The sequence below is a fragment of the Vanellus vanellus genome, assembly GCF_965231255.1.
Source record: "Vanellus vanellus genome assembly, chromosome: 18".
NCBI lineage: Eukaryota > Metazoa > Chordata > Aves > Charadriiformes > Charadriidae > Vanellus > Vanellus vanellus.
Window position 1 is genome coordinate 2,557,549 of NC_138923.1, and position 21,418 is coordinate 2,578,966.

Genomic DNA, 21,418 nt, shown 5'->3' on the forward strand with positions numbered 1-21,418 from the left:
GGTGGAAGAAAGCAAGTTAAAATCTATGGCATAGTGGAATTGAGGTCATTGCTGTAAATGTCCTCTGCAAAAGCAAATTTCTGTGCTGGGGAGGGGAGGCAGAGGTCTGGAGTCGGAAGAGAAATGGGCATCCACCCTTCTTTTGGCTACTTTTTGTGGCTATGAACTGCACCACGCGGAGGGTCCAAGAACCAACAAGGTCCTTGGGAGGAGGTCCCAGGGCTCCAGCATCGCTTGCTCGTTTGAGGGCTCAGCCCGTTGTCCCTCTCTGGGCTTTGTCAGCTTTGCCGTGGGGACCCCATAGCACAATTAACCTCAAGCAGGTGCTTAATTTATCTAAGCAGGTTTGTTTATGCTTAAAATGTGTTGCGAACGTGGACCAAAGTGCCTTGCAGCTTGCAGAGTTGAGGCTGCGGCAGGCGGGAGAGCCTGGGGGGGCACGCTCTGCCCCGACGGGGGGGTTGGCTGGGCAGGGCTGGTCGAGACCCCCTTCCCCGGGCTGACAGCGCCGGCTGCCCTGCACAGACCTTCTTCACCTGCGCTGAGTAAGTATGAACTCCGGGAGGTTTGATTAGGCAGGAAAGCCCGGATTGCCGGCAGTTAAGTGTTGTATGAGAAGGGGGGATCTGATATTGCCCGTGCCTGGGGCAAACAGCAGCGGCAGGGTGGGCAGCGGGGGCTCCCAGCGGGCGGTGGGGTGCGAGGGGAGGCTTCAGCTCCACCGCTCGTTTCACCCGCCAGTTTTATTTGCAAAGGGATGTTTCTCTCCGTTGTTGGACGGGGTTGACAGTTTTGCTGCACTAATACTTACTTAACACATCACCTTAACAAGCGGGATAGGGGCAGCTGTTTAAAACCTGAATTTTCCCAACAGGATCCCATACGCATTTAACAGAGCAGCATCATTAGGTGGGCAGGACAAGGTAGGCCAAGCTTGTGGAAAAAACTTAAACAAAGGATTTGGTTTCCTTTCCTTTCCTTGGATTTCCACATACGTGGATGTGTGCACATATGTGTTCAGAGTTATACGCAGTATCACTTTTCATCGGTCAGGCATTGATAGGGAAGAGTAGATTTATCCTTAGGTAGTATTAGGATAGCAGAGACTATTCCTGCGGCAGCAGTACCTTCCTATCTGTTGGGTCACTGGAGCGTATATATATCTTTGGAGTGAATTTGGTGGGTTTTGAGTCTAGAGCAGGGATCTTGGCAGGGGTTTGGGGTGGGTTTTTTTTGGGTTGTTTCCATACGGGTTCCCAGTCAGACTCTGCAGAATAAAGCAGTTAAGCCTCATTGCTGCCTGCACCTCGAGGTGAGCGGCAGCCCAATCTTTGTTTTAAAACCTGCCCCAAGAGGATAGTAAGAAAGGATTAGAAAGGCAGAAGTGGGATGGAGAGAATAAATTAGAAACAGAGGAGAAAGGAAATACAGGAATGAAAAATATGGGAAGAGAGTTCAAAACAGAAGAGGAAAAAATGGCATGGAGGGTGAACCTCTGAAACACGAGGGATTGGGCATCTGTGAGCAACTGCCAACAAAAAAACCTCCGATCCCGATGCGAAGCTGAAGGAAAGGCACCTGGATGTGTAGGCAGGAAGATGGGAAACAGGTGAAGATGGCAAACAAAATGAGGGATTGGGAGGCAAGTGCTGATCATTGTCTCTGCAGCAGGCTGGGGGGGATTCGCTTTATTTGTCCTTTATGCCAGTGACTAAAAAAGTGATACAAAAAAGTCCCCCGAGCCCTGAACACGGGTGGAGTGATGAATGGGAATGACTGACTCTTCCCTTCTCCATGGGGAGCGTCTCGGAGGGTCTCTGGTTCCCGTCATTTGGGGGAGGCTGGTGAAGGCAGTGCTCAACCAGGCTGAGACACCTGATTTTGAAAGTCTCCCACAAACCCCCTGAATGGTTGAAGGGAGAGGGAAATGGAGCACAACTGAAGAAATCGTGTAAGTCATGTTTCCTGTGTCTGTCTTACGGTTGTGTCACAGTCTTGCACTGTCCGCAATGCCCAAAGTGCCGTGTTTGCATCAGGACAGGTGACAGTTTCAGCACTGGAGCCCACTGAAGACAAAGCATAGGATTTTTTGACCTCTATAGCTACTTTAAGTTAATTTGCAATTTTGTCCTATGTATCCGTACTAGCAAAGGCAAGGTAATATAATTTTAACCTTCATGTAACCTATCTTCGAGTAGCCCTTTTAGTGCAGACGTGCGTTGGCTTTTGCAGTGAAGATAGATCCTAGATTTAATTATCAATTACATGGCAAGAAAGCAGTTAATTGTGTCACTGATAGACACTGCAAGTCTACAAAGCGTGAGCTTGGCAAACTTTGCTTCTTACTGAGAAGTTTGGCTTTCACCTCTAGAACTGCGCTATATATACCTGACAAAATATTTGGTGAATTTTTATGATGAAATATGGGCTGAGTTGACCTTAATTCTGTAAGGAGCTTGTTGTAATGCAGCTGTGCAAATCAACACAGCTGGATCCACTGGGATATAGCTCTTGAAAATAAAATGATGGCAGCAACCTTCCTTCTTCCCAAGCAGGTTGACAGAAGTTAACTGATGAGTGCAAGGCAGCGTTACAGGGATTAGAAATGAGGTGTAAGAACCTGGTAAAAATAAACGGATAAGAATCCCTCAAATTACTGGACTTGGTTACTTTATATACACCTTGGTGGCCTCCTTCCATCACTTAGATCGGAACAGAAGGTCCAATTTACCAATTTACTAGCCCCCCTCCCTGCAGAGTTAGGCTTGCTGTATAAACAGGCGAGACTGGCGTTTATTTAGACTGGTGTGTATGAACTACGCTGTTGCAGGAAAATTGGTATGTATTTGTGTTACTTATCAACCATGTTTCTCTTTTTTTTTTTTTTTTTTTTTTTGTTGTTTGCTTGTACATTGCAGTGGATGCAGCCTCTTCTTGAGTTTTCATAGTTTAAAGTCAAACACTGACATCCCTTCGGTCTCCTTGAGAACGGGGCATGTTCAGATTAGCAGTGGGATAGACAGGGAACAACAGCAACAACTTCGATGCTTTTTTTTTCCCCAGTATGGAGAGGAAGAAGAGTGTTAAATGCAGTTTGCATTGACAGGCATCTGGGGTTGCTTTACAACTGATCCTTTACTCTGTTTGTTTTTAAGAAGGATTTAGGAAAAAAATATTGGTGCTCCAGACGTGTCACAGCATATTGACCTGTAAATATCCACCCTCGCAGGTTTTCATGCCAACTTCTAAGGCGTGTCAGGAAAGGGGAATATAAGAAAATATTACTGTGCTGGTGGCAGTACCCAAGGGATGTTCCCGTTGTAACCCTCTGTGTTGTTATTATCGTGATCTGAGTGAGCCTTTCCCTCCCCTTTTCTTAAAGCGGGGGAAAAAGCCACTGGGCAGTCCTCCTGCTCGGATGAGAATACTGTCTGCCCTCATTTGTGTTTATATCGGGTGTCTGCTGATACCTTACACCTGACCTGGCGAGGGGAAGACAGGACAGCTGTCTCCGGGGTGGGCTGCAGCCCCGCGCTGGCTGGGAACGGCCCTCTCCTGCTGGGTCGGGACCTTGCCCGAAGTCATAGAATGGTTTGGGTTGGAAGGGACCTTAAAGATCATCCAGTTCCACCCTCCTGCCCTGGGCAGGGCCACCTCCCACTAGACCAGGTTGCTCCCAGCCCCGTCCAACCCGGCCTTGAACACTTTGAACTGTATCGTCTGGACTGTAATTAGATTGTGGGCAGAAGAGCAAACTTGAGCATAGGCAGTTCCATCTACACATGAGGAGGGACTTCTCTCCTGTGGGGGCGGCAGAGCACTGGCACAGCTGCCCAGAGAGGGGGGGAGTCTCCCCCTCTGGAGCCATTCCAAACCCGCCTGGACGTGTCCTGTGCCGCTGCTGGAGGTGCCCCTGCTCTGGCGGGGGGTGGCACTGGGGGAGCTCCAGAGGGCCCTTCCAGCCCTCACCAGTCTGGGATGCTGTGAAGAATGGGGGAGGGTACATATCCATGCGAAAGATTGCAAAGGATTTTACTTCCTCTCAAAGTTTTTGCTTTGAACCAATGTATCACTAAGGCTAAAGGAGGGCATGTGCATTTTGAAGCAGTCCCACACATTTCAACGGGGACTGCTTTGGAGGTTGAGTGTCGAGAGCGAGCCCCGTACCTGCGGCTCCCGGGTGCTTTGCCAGGCCGGAGCCGCAGCTCCTATGCCCGTGTCGGGTCTGTCGCGAGAGCTGAACGCGCCGAGGAAGCAATCGGAAAGCTAAGTGATGCTTGCCAGGTGATGCAGCAGCTCTTCGCTCGACTCTCGGCCGTCTGGGGAAGGCTCATCCCGCCGCCTGCGCCAGGCGTAGCGAACGTGCCATGGTAACGCTGTGCAGCTCCCTCCCTCCGCCGACCGTGTCTGGCTGTATGCTGTCAGCTGCTGACTAGCAGGGAATCCTGGAAATCCTTCTTGGAGGGCCATATTCTGCCCGGCTGGCTGTTTTTTCTTGGCTTGTGTGTGAAAACGGTGCCGAAATTCAGTTCCCTGAGCACAGGAGGAGTCATTAATCAAAAGCACACGGGAACGAGCTCTCTTGGTGCGATGCTCTGGTTCTGGGTTTTGAAGCCAGTGACAGGGATGATCCAGCCGCTAAGAAGTTTGATGTGAAACGCCAGAGCTTTCAGCTACCAAGCAAATGTCTTACAAAACTGCTCGAGGAAAGCAAGCTGACTTCGGCAGTCCTTGAGTTTCTTTAATTAAAGCCTGAGAGTGATCAAGCGGCTGCTGAAGGCCAGCGTTTGGCTTCCTGTTGCAGAAGAAAAATACTCCCGATATATTTTTTTTTTTTTCTATTGCCTGTGCACTTTTATTTTATTTTATTTTTGGTGGTATTACTCAACCAGAACCAACCACTTCTGCTTGTCTTTTCTCTGGGCTAAGGCTGCATGAGAGCAGAGGAGAAGCTTCCAAAGGTCCGTGATGCTTTTGATGCATGTTTGAATTCAGGAGATCAGTGCTGGGAGGGAGAGTCTGGGCTCCGTACGGAGCGCTGGAAGGGTGAAGCTCTTTCCCGTTCCTTGTGTAATAAAACCAGAGCAAATGATCTGTTGTCAGTGTGCAAAGCTTCTCCCCAGTAGACTCCTGCCTTCCCTTGCTTGGCCTCCAAAAGAGATTTTGGTTGCTGTGGCCAAGAGCAGGCAAACGAGGAGAGAGGCTGCGGGGCTCAGTCGCAGGCGGATTGCGGTGTTCGGAGAGCTGGTTACAGCTTTTTGTGGCTTCCCACCCCCCCACCCCCCCCGGTCTTTTGCTTTATTTTGAGTCTTTCAGTTTAAAATGTTAACAAACTTAAGCTCTATGCCTCCTAGCAAGGCAAGTAAGTGTGTATTATACAGACGGGGCAGGGAGAGGTGGGAGAATTGGAAAGAAGTCATTTTTTCAAAGAGTGATTTAATTTTTGATATTAATTTTCAAGTGTACTGACCATTTGCATCTTGTTGTAGTGTCTCTACATCTCTAGGAGCTGCACGCTCTCAGGTTTGAAAAACTCTGTCTGAGCTGGTGCGTGACTCTTGATTTGAAATTTGGGGTTTTTTTTTCTAGAGAGCTTTCATGTGGGAAAACATCAGAACGAGCTCGACAGTCTTAGACTTGAGCTCTTGGTACCATCCTCACGTTTGTCCGCCGTAATACAGGAAGTCTTTAGCATTGTAGCTCTGGGAACCCAAGCAAATAGGATGGTTTAATGATTAAAATAAATCCCATGACTATCATCCCAAATTTAAATCTGTGTTCAGAAGTCTCCAGACACACGTGGGCTCACGGCCCCCATCGGCTCTTTGTTCCTCTGGTACCTGCAAGCCACAGGCTGAAGCAGCAGCCGGGCCGGAGGGGCAAGAGAAAGGGAAGCAATAGTTAAATTTGTGTAATCTCGCTCTATTTCCACATTTGCTTTTGTTTCGATACAATATTTTCGCCTAAGCGGTTGCCAGGTGTTTAATGCATCTGCATTAAAAAACCGTAACGGAGCTCATTGCGCTTGCCCCGAGGGCTTTGACTTGCAGCCCAGTTACCCGACAAAAACATTTCTAAGTAACTTCTCTGAATGTATTGCTCCTGTTGGTTGATTCAGATGTGACTGACTTCTTGTATGAGCCTGGGCTGTGTCCTGGTGTCACAGATTCACCCGCATGGCATCCGCCTGCTTTCAAACTTGGCAGTGGGCGTAAAAAGCTCCTTAGTGATTGCAGGTTTGCGGTTTTGGATAAATATTTCCCCTCGCCTCCAAAAACATGTTAGTTGCAGGGAATATTATACAGAGGGAGAAAATACTGATACGTTTGTTATGTACATTTATATGCTTTGTAGTTTTTTTGGTTGTTTTTAAATAATGGAGGATGAGTTTTTTGTTGGTTTGTTGTTTGTTTTTTTTTTTCAAGGGAGCTCAAAGTGCTCAAACTTCACTGGGATTCAAAGTCGAGTCATCCCAGAAGGGCTGTCCCAACACATTCTTTGCTGCCTCAACTTGGTCAGCCGAGGTGACTCAGTAAACCACCAGCGAGCATGACTTTGCGTTTACGTCTCCTGTGTCACATTCCTTGGCTCCATACGTTTGTGAAGGACCACTCCAGAAATTTTTGGCAGTTAATTCTCCAAGCCTCGATGTTTTTCCCATCTGTAAAATGGAGACATGAATATTACTTGGTATCCCCATCTCTTACTGTAAATTGCTTTATAAAAAGTCCCAACTATTTTTATTGTTGCAATATATTTAAGCATATCACAGTGTATCTATCTGGTTCTTCTTTACATGGTGATGTTTAGATGCTTTTTTTAGTATTTGCTCTGCTTTCGATCGCGAAGAACTAGATTGTTTCCCTTCCTCTTCCCCGAGAATTCATGGTGGTTAAGAACAGTCCCCAAAACTCCTTAAGACCATGGCATTGGTTGGGATAACACTAAGTAATTACAGTATGTGGTAAAGGGTGCGCACCGCTGCAGAGCGTCGGCTGGGGGATTTGCTTCCAGGATTACTTGATTGCAGCAGGAATGGAAACCTGCCTTAGTCCTGTTGAATGCTCTTCAGCCACGTTGGATGAAAAGAGGTTAATTTTTCCATCTCTAGGGTGAGACCCTCTGGCAGTTTTGCTGGTCGTTTGGAGGGTTTGGGGTTTTTTTGGTGCTTTTTGTTTACGGTTTGCCCTCCAGGTGACTGCGTTGGTCCTACTGTGAGCACGTTCAAGAGGAGAGCACGGCTGCTCTGCCAGAAAAGTGGCGTTTGCAAGCTCAGAACCCCTTTGGAGTACCTGTTGCGTTGGAGTCCGAGGCTTGACTTTCACAAGTGTGAAGCATCCAGGCTTCACGTCAGTTTTAGTGCTGGACGCCGGCTCCAGCAATGACTGTGGGATTCTCCAGGGGCAGGGAATTTGCGAGGCTTTGTCCTTTACGTGGAAGAAAGAGGTTTTTCCTGCTCCTGTCAGCTTCTGTTCCTGCAGCTCCCTTGGCTTTTTGTAATGCGGTGGTGCTGATAGGAACAAGGGAGGTTTCAGGCTCTTCTCCCTTGGATTTGAAGGTAATCTTCTCGCATAGAGATTGCAACCCGGCCTCGGCCCAAGCGTGTTGGGAAATGAACTCTGTGCTGAGTCAGCCTCCGGTAGGGCATGTTTAAGGAGCCATAATTTTATTTGCTGTTCTCATGTGTGTCCATTTTACGCCGCATCTGGCAGATTTTTGAAAGGTGCTGAGCTCTTGTAATTCCTGGTGAAGGCTCTGAGGGTGGAGGCACTGACTGCCTTTGCAAGTGAGGCCACGGATAACTCAGCTCGGAGACTTTTTGCCCCCCCCCCCCTCCCTCTTTCTTGCCCTCACGGAGAGGTTGCGTGTCGTCACCGTAGGATTTACTGCCTTCAGCGCGAGGACCGTTGATGCAAACAGGCTCTGGGAGGAGAGTTACGGCTGCACAGAAGGGCCAGCTTCCCACTTGCGCCCTAATGCGTGCCCTCCATGGGAAAAAGTTGGACTTAAAACTGGCAAAACATATCTAGAAGATGTTATCGCTTTCTTTTTTATTAAGCTTGTGGTGACTCTTCAGGCTGTGTAGCGAGCAGGTGTATTTTCAGCCGTACTAGTGTATCTTTTGGAGCGATGTAGGAGCAATACAGGATTTCCCTCTTAGATTGTTGCTCCGCTGGAACCAGCGTACCTAGCCTAGGGTAAGCAAACCACTCTGGCTTTGCTTTTTTTTCCTACCTGTCCCCAAGGAAACAATAGAAATGCCATGCCTCCAGTGTGTATCTATTGAGGGAAAAGGGGCTTTTTAAATAGTGATGAACTGGGGTTTTCCCTTAGTGCGGAAAGCCAATTGTTCATTAGTGAAAGACGTTAATAATTCTTTTATGAACCTTGTTAGTAAGTGAATCTGCTTTAACTCCTTTGTATCAACAAGAGCTGCAGGTATGTATGTCTTCATTACGTAAAAAAAAAAAAAAAAAAAAAAGGGGAAGAAAGCAATGCTTGCAAATTGGTCTTTGTTTCCAAGGAAACAAACTTGACATGCTTGAGCTGTGCTAGATGCAAACACAGCTAGATTCAGCAGACATGCCTCGGGATTATATGGTCTGAATATTATTTTTAAACTACCTCCAATTTAAAGGCAAGGGAGAGGACGAGAATAGAATTTCTCGGCAGGGTTTACCAATCTGTGCCTAATGAAAGCAGCGCGCGGTATCTTCGAGTCTCCTAACGTGGTGGAGAGAGCATCGCGTCCGGCGCTGAAAGCGGAGGTCCCTAATGAATGGCCCCAGCGAAGGGGCAGCCTGGGGCCGCGCAGCTACCGCAGGGCACCGGTCCTGCCCCTTTGGAGGAATCCTTCAGCAGAAATGGAGAGAGCACGCGCTCTCTGTGCCAAATCATTATGGTTTATCCCGGGTCGCTTTACCAAACGCTTTGTGCTCTAAAAGCGTTTTCGTAAAACACAACTCGCCAGCGCTTGGTGCAGAAGGCTGCCTGGTGTTCGGAAGTCAAATGCGAATACTATCCCAAATAATTTGCTAAAACGCTGTAGCTTGATGTTGAGGACTGGGCTGAGAGAGGACTGGGCTGTTCGCTCATCTCAGGGAGGAGGAGATGGGAGAACAACCTTATGAGTGTGCATCTGACATGAACGTACTGTGGGCTGATGAAAACCTTGACTTTAACTTGGCTTACCGCACTGTACAGAAAGTCTCTTAGTGTTTTTGTGATTACTTTGGGAGTTTGGTTCAGGAAAAAAGCTGGGTTTTGGCATTCGTCTTTCACCCTGATTTTTTTCTGAAATGCTGTGTTGATAAAGTAACTTGATTTTATTTTCTTTTTTTCTTTTTAATCTTCATTGGAAGAATCAAAACTTCAGCATTGCAGCAGCCACAGTACATACATGGCAGGAACACTATCCACGCGTGCACGGGAAGCGAGCGTCGCTCAGCAGAGCGCACACACAATTAACGGATTTGAACATCCAGAGGTTTTTTTGGCTGGGGCCCAACATGAGGAATAGGGGATACATTAAAACTTTGTTGGGATTAAATAACCAATTTTTGCCCAGGCCTGTGAAGCGTTACTTCTGCAACAACTGTCTTTGCTTTCTGGAGTAGTTGTGTGAGCTGGTGGGGATCTGTAGGGGATATGCAAAGGATATACAGGGAAATGCAAGTTTCTAAGGAACAGTCAAGATCCACGTGCAGACCGCTCGCAGTGTGCAGGGCTGTCATCCCCCAGCAGTGAAAAAGCCCTGTGGGCTTCAGCGTTGCGTGTCTTTGCATATTTTGCTGTTTGGAAAACTGGAAAGGATTAAAAAAAAAAAAAATCCTCTATTAATTCTTCTTTGAAATGGTCTTACTGTATTGAGGAGACAAGGCAACGACGGAGTGATTTCAGGACTGACTAGTGAAAAACAAACCTCTCGTAAAAATCAGGTCTTTAGGAAAACATAGCATGAAGTGTGTGGTACTGTGATCTCTTTTCCCCCCTCTTTCATCCTGCTTTTTAACTTTCTTGCAAATGGAGTTAAATACTGTTCAGGGTGATAGAGGGTAGACTGGGGTAGGTTTAGCTTTAAGATGGATGGGAAGCACTATTTGCATTGTGAGCTAAAAGCCTCAGTTGAAGCCCGTTGAGGGGAAAAAAAAAATAATATTAATGGCATTTCATGAAAATATTGTAATTTGTGGAAGGCCCGGAGTGAAAAATCTGCTGGTTTGAGTATCACCAGGAAAGGCTCCTTTTTGCACAAGGCACAAGGCTTGCCTGAGACAGGATTTTCCTTGCTTTTGTTCTAAAACGAGATGCTTGCTGCCTAAAAACGCCTGCGATCCCCGCAGCGAGAGCTTCACCTCCTCGACAGAGAATGGAACCGGGAAGGTTGGCCGGATTGGGATGACTCCTCCACCTTTTTTTTTTTTTTTTTTTTTTTTTTTTTTTCGCTAATGACACTTCCTTATGCTTACATTTCATTAAAGCTCTGAAATGGCTGAGGCTCAGCCGGCACTGAGCATGCTCCGGGGTGGAGGCTGCACCCATGGAGTGCGATGGATTTGTGGCTGGAGGAGCGAGATAGGCCTGGAGCCGGCGTCTGGACGGACCCAGCAGCTCCCCGACCGCGGGACGGAGGTAGGGCTAATCCGGCCGAGTCCTTCCCGCGCCCCTCGGGGCCGGGGGGAACCCGGAGACCGGATGGAGTAAAAACTGTTGGAATCGATTCAAAAGCAGCAGAGTGAACCACCGACACGAGATGGCTTCAAACCGCTTCCTGCGGCTCAGCGGGGAGGGCTTTTAAAATACTGACCTTTACTGACTGGCGAACCTATATAAAGAACGGACCTGTGTAATGTCAGGGGGGTGACAGGGAGCGACAGCAGGCGGGGGCTGGCAGCGAGGGCTGCGGGGACGAGCTGGGTTGTGCCTTCATCTTGGAAGGCATGTGACCGCCTCTCAGTCGTGGGCTGCGCCGCTCGGTCGCTAATTATTATTAATGGGAAGCCTGGCAAGGCCGCAGACCCGCTCCGCAGTTTAAATCTAGATCCCTCTGCAATTGTGGGAGGGTTGAAAGAATGCAAGACTCAAACTCCTTTTTTTTTTTTTTTTTTTTTTTTTTCCGGGCTTATTTTGCATTCCGAAGATTGCAAACAAACCTTGCCACATCAGGTCCTCCAAACTGGCAAGGAGAGGAGGGAATCGAGATATGTCTGTTCCTTTGGCTGAGAGGTTTTCTGTGCTTCTTGCAGGGTTTTAACGTGTTGGCGAGTGGGTTGGGGGGAAGGAAGGGCACTCTCTGAGTTGTGCTACGTTGGGCTTTTGGGTTTGGTGTGTCGTTGCCAGCTTTTTACAAGGAATGTGTAAGCCCCAGCAGGTATGTGCTGCATGAGCTTATTGACTCCAGTTGTTGTACATGCAAGCCGCGTGGTGAAGTGCCAATAAAACATTTACATTGGCGCTGGGTGTTTGTTTTAGTGAGGTGCGGGGAAGATCTGACTTTGTGTGGAGCAGGGGGGGGAGACGGCGGCGGCGAGCCGCAGCCCTCGCAGACCCCGTCTCCCACGGGACGTCAGTTATTGGGTGTCTGCGCTGGTCTGAGCCCGGTTTTAAGTAGAGGTAAGGCAAGAGGGTCGCTCTACTTAAGGCATTGTGAACACGTTGGTACTACAAAGTTCTTGTGTTTATTAACAGAAATCTCTGTGATTACGGTCTGTCTTTAGCCTGCATGCAGTAAGATAGACCGGCTCTATCTTCAGGACAACTCTGGCTGCTTTCCATAGAGCAGTTCAGGGGGCGATTGGTAGAGAGCAAAACATAGATTTTTATTTTATTGCTCCGTCCCAGGTGATGGTCTCACGCAGATGGGGTCAATCTGCATGATGAGTCACTTTATCACCTAAAGTAACTCGCCTATTTATTGCCCGGTTCCGCATTTCTTGCGTACCCAACGCTTCCTCGGCGTTTTCTGAGCCTGTTTGATATGCCAGCCCTGCACTGAGCCGGTGACCATCTTGCTCACTGGTCTTGCTTTTATGGTCCCTGCATAAAAGTCTGGTGGAGCCCCAGCTCGGCGGCCACGCAGGACTTCGCTCACTCTTTACTGGACGCTGGCTTTTTTGTGGTTGGATGAATGCACAAAGAAAAGCGTTTATGTAAAATAAACAGCATTGTAATTGTACACTGAAAGGAAAAGGTTTTGATTTTCTTTGGCTCAGATGGGGGCTGCATTTATGGCTTCTGAGATTGATCCTGGTGGCTTTGTCTCATTGTGCCACTCTGGTTCAGGTGATCTCAGCCCCTAAGTTTTCATGTATGGTCTGGCTCCCTTGATGAGGAAATTTGACTTAAACAGTTTCAGATGCTGGAAAACCACTGGTGTGATAATTTCCTATTGTGCTTGTGTGAAAGGTGTAAGGTAGCCTTAAAGACCCACTGCCACCTTATGGCAGTTGCTGAAAAGCAGCCTCTTTAGAGCCAATTCTGTATACACATCGTATGCTTGCTTTATTTCTGCGCTCTTCTTGACTGGGGATATTTGCATGGAGGCAAGAGCTTTGTCTTTAAAGAGTTCATCTGCTCCTTCTGTTCCTTGCAAAAATTTTATAATGTCAGCGGAATTGCTTGTAGAGCCATCAACTGCGACATTTCATAGGCGAGTTCATGATGTGGGGAGAGCTGTAAAAGCATCGTGAAGCACTGATTCTCCTCCAGTGAAGAACTTGCTTATTTTCACATGAATGCCCTAATCCTTAAAAAAAAAAATTAAAAAAATAGGTGTTAGGTCAAAGAACAGGGCCACGTTGCACACGTGAGGCTCATCGGCGGGATCTCCGCACCGAGCATTACAGCAAAGTGTTGCAGCAGAGCAAGAAGCGAGACGGAATGTGAGCAGCCATTTTTACAGCCGGCTTTGCTGGCAGAAGGCGACTAATAAATAAGCAGGATGGCTTTGCGCTGACATGGGTCTGGTTCCCACCCCATCTACTTGTCCCCCAAATAAAACAATAAAATATTTGTCTGTGGAGCAGAGGGTGAGTGTGGTTAAAGCGATGAGCTTTCCTCCCTGTTACCCAGACGGGAGATGCAAGGGATGCTGTATTTAGGACCCTTCTCGAGCAAGGCTGTGTTTGTACGGTAGGAGCTTTTGATAGGCGATAGCTGAATGAAGGGGAGAAATGGTGTTTTTAGATTTCCAAAATAGAAGGAGCTGTGGTTACTATAAGTTAAAGCTGAAGGAGTTTATAATTGGGAACTGTTAGGAATACAGTATGTTCTAAATTACAGCTGTCTGGCCAATATGCTTCTAAATAAAGTTCTAGGATTGCCCTGTAAATGAAATATTCAACGCATATTCTTATCAAAACATAGCAACATCTCCCAGAGAGCGTACATCTCAACATCTGTCGCAACAGCATCTTTTTTTTTTTTTTCCCTTTTCCTTGGGGTGTGTGTGATGTACTCAGTGCAGCGTCCCAGGGAACATTTCATGTTTCCCATTACCTAAAAGCGGTTTTCAACTTTGCTGGGGTGGGAGAGGGGGAGGGAGGGAGATGGCTTGGAAACTTTAGGGAGAAAAAAAAAACAGGTTTTGAAAGGTGGATAAAGCTGTGATTCCAGAATCATGCATTAATGACTGCCCTGCTCCTTCAAGGCTGTTACCTAACCTGGAGGTGGACATTTGGGCTCTCTCGGAGGATGCTGAGGACACTCGGTGCGTCCTGGGAATGGGCATTCCGGTTAAGAAAGATCGTACATAATGGCTGAGGAGGGAAGGAGGCATTTTAACAGCTTGCGGCAGAGCCAGGGAACGGTTCTTAGCAGTGCAGAAGCAAATCAGGATTCCAGCAGAAACGCTGTCTCTTGTATCGAAAGTCCCTTCAGCTTATTGTGCTTTTGGGTTCGTTTCTACAGAGGCCGGAAAGGAGCTTCAGATTTGAGCAACTGGAGGGTCTGGAAGAAGAAGAGGCTGATGGAAATAAAGAAACCCCCCCTGTATTTTGCAGAGCTAAATATTGTTCTTCCTATAGAAAGAAAAATCTCCCCTTGCCTCCCACTTGTGCTTCCTCTGCAAGGGAGCTGTGAAAATGCCATACATAATGGTGTAATTAAGCAAAAGCCCTGAGGAACCCAGTGTCCTTTGTGAAGGGAGGTGGTTGTGCTGCTGCCTTCCTCCTGAAAATGGGAGATTTCTGAAAGGGATATTGGAGCCTGGAACCGGAGAACGGAGGCCAGAGAGCCCCAGAATAAAAATACCTTGTAGTTTTATGGCCCCTGGTAGGAGATGTTTTGAAAAGGGGGGACCTGTGCTGTCTCAGCTCGGCGGGGAAAACTGCTGGAGAGTACTTTGGTTAAATAAAGGGGAAAACTTCACAGGGGCCTGTTCTTATCCCACATCGTTAGAAAAACCTCTTCCTCGGCCAGCCTGGAGATGGGTCTCTAACCAGCTGGTTAGAAAAGAGCCTGTGCAGCACCCCACCTCTGCAAACTGGGGGAAACGGGGGGCAGGAGGCACCGCTCCGACCCCGACGGACCCTGCTCGGGCGCAGGAGCGGCTGTGCCCTGGAAACTGCTTTCTCCTTTTAGATGGTATAAATTTAAGGTCTTATTAATCAGCACAGAAGCGTCCCCCGTGAACGCGGCGCTGAGCAGAGATGCTGGTACGATGCCGATCGATCGTGTTGCTCAAGTTGGTGGTTGAAGCATCTGCGATACCCTGATCAGCTTTGCTTTTTCAGGGATTTTTTTGTTGTTTTGGTTTTTTTTAAACGGCGCTTAGTGCTTTCAAGGATGGCCGTGAGATGTGAAAAATGTCTCTGGTAGCTTCTCCTCTCAGTGTACATTTAACCTCAGCAGTAAAAACATGTCTGGTGTTGAGATGCAGTGGGGAGTGCCGCCCTTCTGTGTGCGCGGGAAGGCCGCGGCGTGGTTCTCTGTCCTTGTTTTCTCTCGGAAAGGGGATGTTGACTGTGGTAGTTCATTGACACTGCCTTTGTTGATATCTTTGTTTCTATTCCTGGGTTTTTAATGAAAGCTTGGTAATTTCATGCTGCAAGGAAGGGCAACGTGTCAACTGTTTTAAAGCCATCTTTGGTTTAAACTTCTGTAATCTTTTGATGCGGTGGATAATACAACTTCTGTCTGCGTAGTCGGGTTTTGTTGCTTTTGTTTGGGGATTTTCAAGTTTGTCTTAAATGAGTTACCTCTACACCTCTCAGCAACTGATAGAAAGGCCAGAAAAATCTCATTCTGTGTATATTAAAACTTAAGATTTACATCAAACAAAAACCCAGTGGGTGAAAGAGAGATCCTTGCTTTATACTGTCACCTCAAATATTCCTTCCCTATGAATTTCAGTCATCTCGATTTAGCCTTGTGTGTTTTAACTGTTTAGTACTGAAACTTCTCCAGAGCGTGGAGAGAAAAAAAACGTCCTTGTGGCTGAGGCAGATCCGTCGCAGGTTCTTCTGCTGCTTTAACTATTGCCGCTTTGCACATGTGCCGGGACATGGGGGTGAATTAGCTGCTTGGGCCGGAGAAAATGTGGCTTCTTGGTGTTTCCAGCCCGCGATAACGCAATGGCAGGACGTGCTCCTGCGATGCTCGGCAGAGAGGGGGGACGGGTAGAGCAGAGCAGGCGATGGCTCCGTGCTGGTGCCGAAGGCCTGAATTGGGACGCCTGCTTTTGGTGCAAGGCAAACAAAATCCTTGAGCTCCTCAAACCTTCATGATTAATTTCGATGGCTTTTTTTTTCCCCTCCCTACAGTGCAGGCTGCTCCCTGCTCCCCCCCAGCCCACTGTCACACATTACACTCAGCTTGTCTTCATTTTCATTTCTCCCCTTAAAGAGAACTATCTTCTGTGCTCTTTTTTTCTTTTTTTTTTTTTTGTTTTGCTTGTTTTGGTTTTTGTTTTTGTTTTTGGAAAACTGTTTTTTCCTTTGGCCAAGAACAAGCGGGTGGTGCCACAGGCCATTTCTGAGTTTCCTCTTCCTTCTGGCCCCCTCTGCGGGGCTGCCGGCCGCCCTCCCCCTGCACGGGTGGGAGGTTCTGCAGCGTGACACCCCGCTCCCGCGGCCGCCCGCTCCTGCCTCCCGTAAGGGCCAGGCGTGCGCTTGAATCCCTTCCAGCCGATCTCTGCTTACAGATGTTCCTGCGACTCGCCCCGGCAGTTTTAGTGGGAGCTTGAGCAGATACGAAGGTTGCCAAGAGTTTATGCTTAATTGTTGAGTGGAACAGAGACAAACTACTTTTATTTTGAAGCTAAAATGTCTTCTTTTATCATGCTGGCTGGGCCAGCTGTATCCTATGGTTTGACATAGGCTGAGCTCAGAGCTCCTGCACCAAGCAGTGCACTATCACTTCATTAAGGTTTTCCCCCCTCGTTACATTTTTCCCTCCCCTCTTTTTAATGACTGTGTTTGCGATACCCTTTTAAAGTTGGTTGTACCAGGTCAGGTTGTCTTATTACTCCCCAGAGTGAAAACCAGCTCCCCTCCAGCTCAGCAGATCAGATCTCGAATGCGCTTGCAGTGTTGGACACTGAACCAGCGTTAACCGTGTGCCTTCATCCCAGCGCTCGCAGGTCCGGCGCTTCATTAAGCAGGACAAAATCAGCGCGGGAACGTCCCCAAGCCACGCAGCATCCCTCCCCGTCCCTCCTGCCTTTCCTCCTCCTGTGGGCAAGGGCTACTCTTGAAGGCCACCGAGACAGAACACCTCGCTCTATGGTTTAAAAGGCTTTTTTTTTTTTCAGGCGAGCGATCAGTTTTGAGGCCTGGCACCCTGTCAGAAAGTTGACAGATGATCTGCATTACCGGTGCGTCCCCGGGATGCCCGGGGATAATCGCGCTCCAATGGACGCCCTGGAGCCGGCAGGTTCTCTGTGAAATGGCTGCAGCTTGGAGGGAGCAGTGAAATGGTCTCCTCTGGGCATGCTCACTCTGTAGAGGGAGCTTTTATCACATGAGCAGAAACTGAATCACTGCTCATGAGGATCTGGAATATGCAACTCTTTGAGTCTTCACCAGAAGAAGACAACAGATGTCCGCAGGTACAGCAGGGTCCACCTCCCGTGCCTCGCTGCCCGCAGGCGGGCTGTCTCCCGCTGGGGAAGGAGAAGCCTGGGAGAGGAGGAGGAGGAGGACAGTTCGGGGAATCATGGCTGGGGGTTATTTATTTATTTATTTATTTCTATGCACGTTTACGTTCCCTGCCCTGTGGGCACGCGGGGCGTGCTGGGAGCAGGCTGGAGGAGGCTGGCCGGGCTCCGTCTGTGCTGGGATGGTCGCCGCCTTGCACCGTGCCATGGGTTTGCAGGTACTTCTGCATCCGACGTCGCTGGGCTCCGGGAAAGCTCGGGCTTTGTCTCCTCCTCGCGTCCGGGTGGTCTTTTGTTTGTCTTCTGGGGTGGGGAGGCTTGTTTGGGGGTTGGGGTTGGCTGCTTTTTTTTTTTTGTTTGGCGTGGGGTTTTTTGGTGCTTTTTTTTTTTTATTATTTTTTAAAGTGTGAAGTTTCTGGAAAATGTGGTTCTCCCAGGAGCCCTCCCTGCTTTGCAGCTCTTGTGAGCAAGAGGAGCAAACCGTGGGGGGTCCAAGCTGCTCGAAGACCAAACTTCCAAAGGGAAGGAAAGGGCCTGTGGCCACATGGCACCTCCTTGCCAGGTCTCTTTTAACAGCCTCTGCATTAAGCTTGCATCAAGCAAGCCTACAGCTCACTCCTTTGGGTGGAAGCAAGAGCAAACGTTATTTTACCAGGAAGAAACAGTCCTTTTTATTTCAGAGCGGCTTCCTCCCCTCTCTCTTCTTTTCTTTTTTTTTTTTTTTTTTTTTTTTTTTTTTAATAGTAGCTTGCAATCCGAGGGAACAGCTGATTAAAATGAAACATCCATGGTTGATTTCATGGCAGGAAGGCCCATGTCTGCAGATCATTTCGAAAGTTGCCTAAAATTCAGACCCCTGGCCCTGCCATGCTCTTGGGGCTTTTTTTGCTATTGTTTGTGTTACATGCAGACAGTTCTGTTGGCTGCCGCTGACCTCGGTGGGACTCGAGGTGGACACTGAAGGTCCCAGGGCCTTGGGGGGTCTGGGCACCCCCTGCCAGTGGGCAAAACACCGGCTTGAGCTGCTGGGCTTGAGGGAGACCCCTGAAGCTGCCACGCAGACAGGGTATTGCTTTTTCAATCGAGGATTGAGATGAGAAGATGGCATTTAAAAGATTAGGGAGCTTACCGGACGGTCTGTGATACCAAATCTAAATATCTGTCATGTCTCCACTATAAATATGGACTATAAATATGCTCATTATTCGTCACCTAGAAGACGTGTGCTAAAGGAAAAGGCATTAGAAGAAGTCACGCGGAGAGAAACAAGATTTCTTTTTAACAGTGAAGAGCAGAGGCCTTGATGTGCTGCCTGATCGGCTCCCATCCAGGGGAAAAAATGCACTTTGGGTTTGATGAAGGCTGAGAAAACACGCAACCAAAAAAATGCGGAGGTGTGCAACGTGTGCTCCTGTGTGGTGGTGACACCGATGTGACAGCCGGCCGAAAGCACCTAACGCTCTGTCCCTGCCGGCTGATGCCCTTTGAAAGCATCTGCAGAGACACTGAAAAGCCTGACCTACTTTGGAGGGACGAGAGAAACCCGAGGTCTGGACTTCGTGCTGCTTTCCAGCAAGGGTTAAGAGCCCCAGACCGGGGCCTTGGGGTCTTGGGTTTTTTCCCTGTCATGTATTTAACTGACTTAAGTGCCAGTACAAGCTCTTCCCCTCTTCCCAAGAACACGTTTGGACAGAACTGGGCTCTGCAGCACACATGGGGCATATTTTCTGCTGATCGTACCCTCAGCAGGCAAACCCTGGGCCTGGCAGCAGCGGGGGGTGGGCAGGATCAGGCCCAGGCCCTGGGGGCTCGGGCTGTGGTTGCGGCAGTGGTCCCGGGGCTCCCTCTTCCCGCGCTGGAGCCCGGTTTCTCTGACCCCTCCGACGTGGTGCCATCTCCCAACGAAAGAGGATCACGTGCATCTCGTGCCATGGCAGAGAGCTATTTTATTCAGGTAAACAAGGAGTTTTAAGGAGCTTCACCATCCTGTTGAGATGGTTTGGGGGATTACTTCTTGCTGCTCCTCTTTGTTGTCCTTTTGCTGCTTTTCCCTGAAGTTTTTCCTTCTCCCCTTCCCGCTCCTGGAGCAGAGAGCGGTTGAGGAATGGCCGTGGCATGAAGAGCTGCTTTGCTTTTGGATGAGCCGAAAAGCTCGGGGCTCTTGCAGCGCACGCTCCCCGCTCGCGAGGCTGGGAGGACCATATGTTCCTGCAGTGACATGTAATGTCAGTGAGTTGGAAACGAGTCTGGAATTTATAACCCTTAACAACCATTTTCAGCCCAGTTATTTTTGACTCCTGTGGATTCAGAGTTTTGACACCAACCCCTCTTTGCAGAGGAGACCCTCATGTCCCCCAGTGTTTCCCTTGGTCCTGTGGGATCCGTCCCTCCCCGTGCCTGTGTGAGCTCCTCGGTCGCTTGGGTGGAGGAGGAAATGTCTGGCGTAGCTGTATGGTGGCATTGGTCCTGGAGGGGGGCAGAGGAGGAAGACGGCCAGCACTGCCTGCCAGGATTTACAGTAGGCAGGAAAGCAGCCGGAGCGAAGCTTGCACTCTGTACGAACTAACTGGGAAGTGTCCTTAAAAACGAGGGGCAAAAAAAAAAAAAAAATCAGAGGCGAAAAAATGTAGAGCAAGCTTTTTAAGAAGATATTCTGGGATGCAACATAACAGCTTGCTTCCCTCCAACCAGGTAATTTATTTATCTCCTTCAGCCCCCATCGGGAGGGGGACGGCTGTTGGACGTGGTGGAGAAGGGCCGAGGCGGTGGGGGTTAAGAAGATCTGACGTGCAGGCGTCTTCCCTGCAACGCTGCCATACTGTGTCGGAGCAGCACAGAGCCTCTCGCAAAGGAAGCTTTTCACAACTTGTCCTTGTTCCAAGGATGAGGAAACCTCCAGCTCTTCTGGCATTTTCTCTCCGTCATAAGTCAGAGCTGCTTTCACCTGTAAAGTATGATCGGCGCGGACGGGGAGAGGAGCGGAACGGAGAGGGGCTCGGAGAAACCTTGCAAGGCTTTTCATGGAGCTCTTGGTGTTAAATGAGGAACTTTTTCCCCTCCTCCTCTCCCCATTTTCCTGTGTGCCTGCAAAAATACTCTGGTTTGCATTTAAAGGAGAAAACTGTATGTGCTGGGGCTGAGCCAGCTTGTTTATTCAAGGGAAATACCATCTTTCCAAGCCTTTCTCTCGCAGAGGAAGGCTTGACGGAGGATGGCAGACTGGGCTGGGTATTATATTTTTAGGTGACGTCGAAGCACGGTGGCGATTCGAAGGAGCTGAAAATCATGGCTGGCGTTTTGCACTGCGCTCCGTGAGAACCTCTCTTCCCCGCTCCCCCCGGCCCCCAGAGGGCTTCACCTCTCCCTCCAAAACAGGTGGATTTTGACCTAAATCAAGGAAAAAAAAAAACAACAAACAAACAAAAAAACCAACCCCCCCAAAAAAAAACAACAAAACCACCACCGCAAACCCACAGCCTGCTCCCTTTCCACGCTGTTGCAATTTCCCCTGCCCAAAGTGGATTTTTGTCGCCGGGGGGCGGCGGGCGAAGGCCCGCTCCTCTCCTCCTGTCAAAAAATGGCAGGTCAGCCTGTGTCTGTAAACAATGCCGTTATGAAATGGCAGCGCCAGGCCGAGCTGAGCATGCTCGGGAGCTGCCTGTAGGGGGAGGTGAGCCGAGAAAGATGATCTAATTCCCTGCAATTCTTGGGATTGAAGGAAAAGACCAGGCTCCACTCTTTAATGACAGAGCAGAAAAAAAAGGCCCCACGGCGGGGACGAAGCCCGTAGGCCATGGAGGAGAGGGTGTGAGGATCTCCCACCTCCAGGACTTCGGGTGCTGGGCAGCGCTGTGTCGCTTTCTCACCCTCCAGGAGAGTAAAGCCTTGGTGAGGTTTTGCTGTAGTTATTAGAGGGACAGGCCCGAGGGTGCAAGTTTTATTATTATTATTTCTGTCCTTTTTCTTTTTCTTTTTTCCCCTCCCCCTTCCCCCCTCCCTTTTCCCCTTTTCCCCGTCCGCTTTTCCGGCTCGCAGGCGTCGCTGTGGTGCTGCTGGCCTCTCCATGGCTGGAGGTGGCCCAGACGGAGGTGGTGTGGGCAGCTGAGCGAGGTCCTCCAGCTCCCCAGGGAAGCCCACGCAGGGCTTTTCCCCCCTTCCCTCCGCCGCCCCGAGGAGCCCTCCCAGGGACGGGCAGGGGAGAGGGAGCTGCTGCGATGGCGGCGGTGGGTTTTGGGGGGGTGGGAGGAAGAGGAGCGCAGAGGACGAAGAGGCGCCTGAGCCCCGTCGATGGCGGCCAGCTGCCTTCCTGCTTGCTCCAGGCTC

The 21,418-nt window shown here is 49.1% G+C and overlaps 1 protein-coding gene across 2 annotated transcripts in view; it reads left to right on the forward strand.

Moving 5' to 3' along the window:
• Positions 1–21,418, forward strand: part of EHMT1 (euchromatic histone lysine methyltransferase 1) — a gene marked incomplete at its 5' end in the record, with an annotated part of 123,386 nt that overhangs the window by 33,539 nt on the left and 68,429 nt on the right. Inside the window, one exon of one of the 2 annotated variants that reach the window (XM_082492696.1) lies at positions 10,575–10,632. The exons of the other annotated variant lie outside the window; for it this stretch is intronic. Of the gene's footprint in view, positions 1–10,574; positions 10,633–21,418 lie in introns of those variants that run through there. 2 annotated transcript variants of the gene reach the window in all.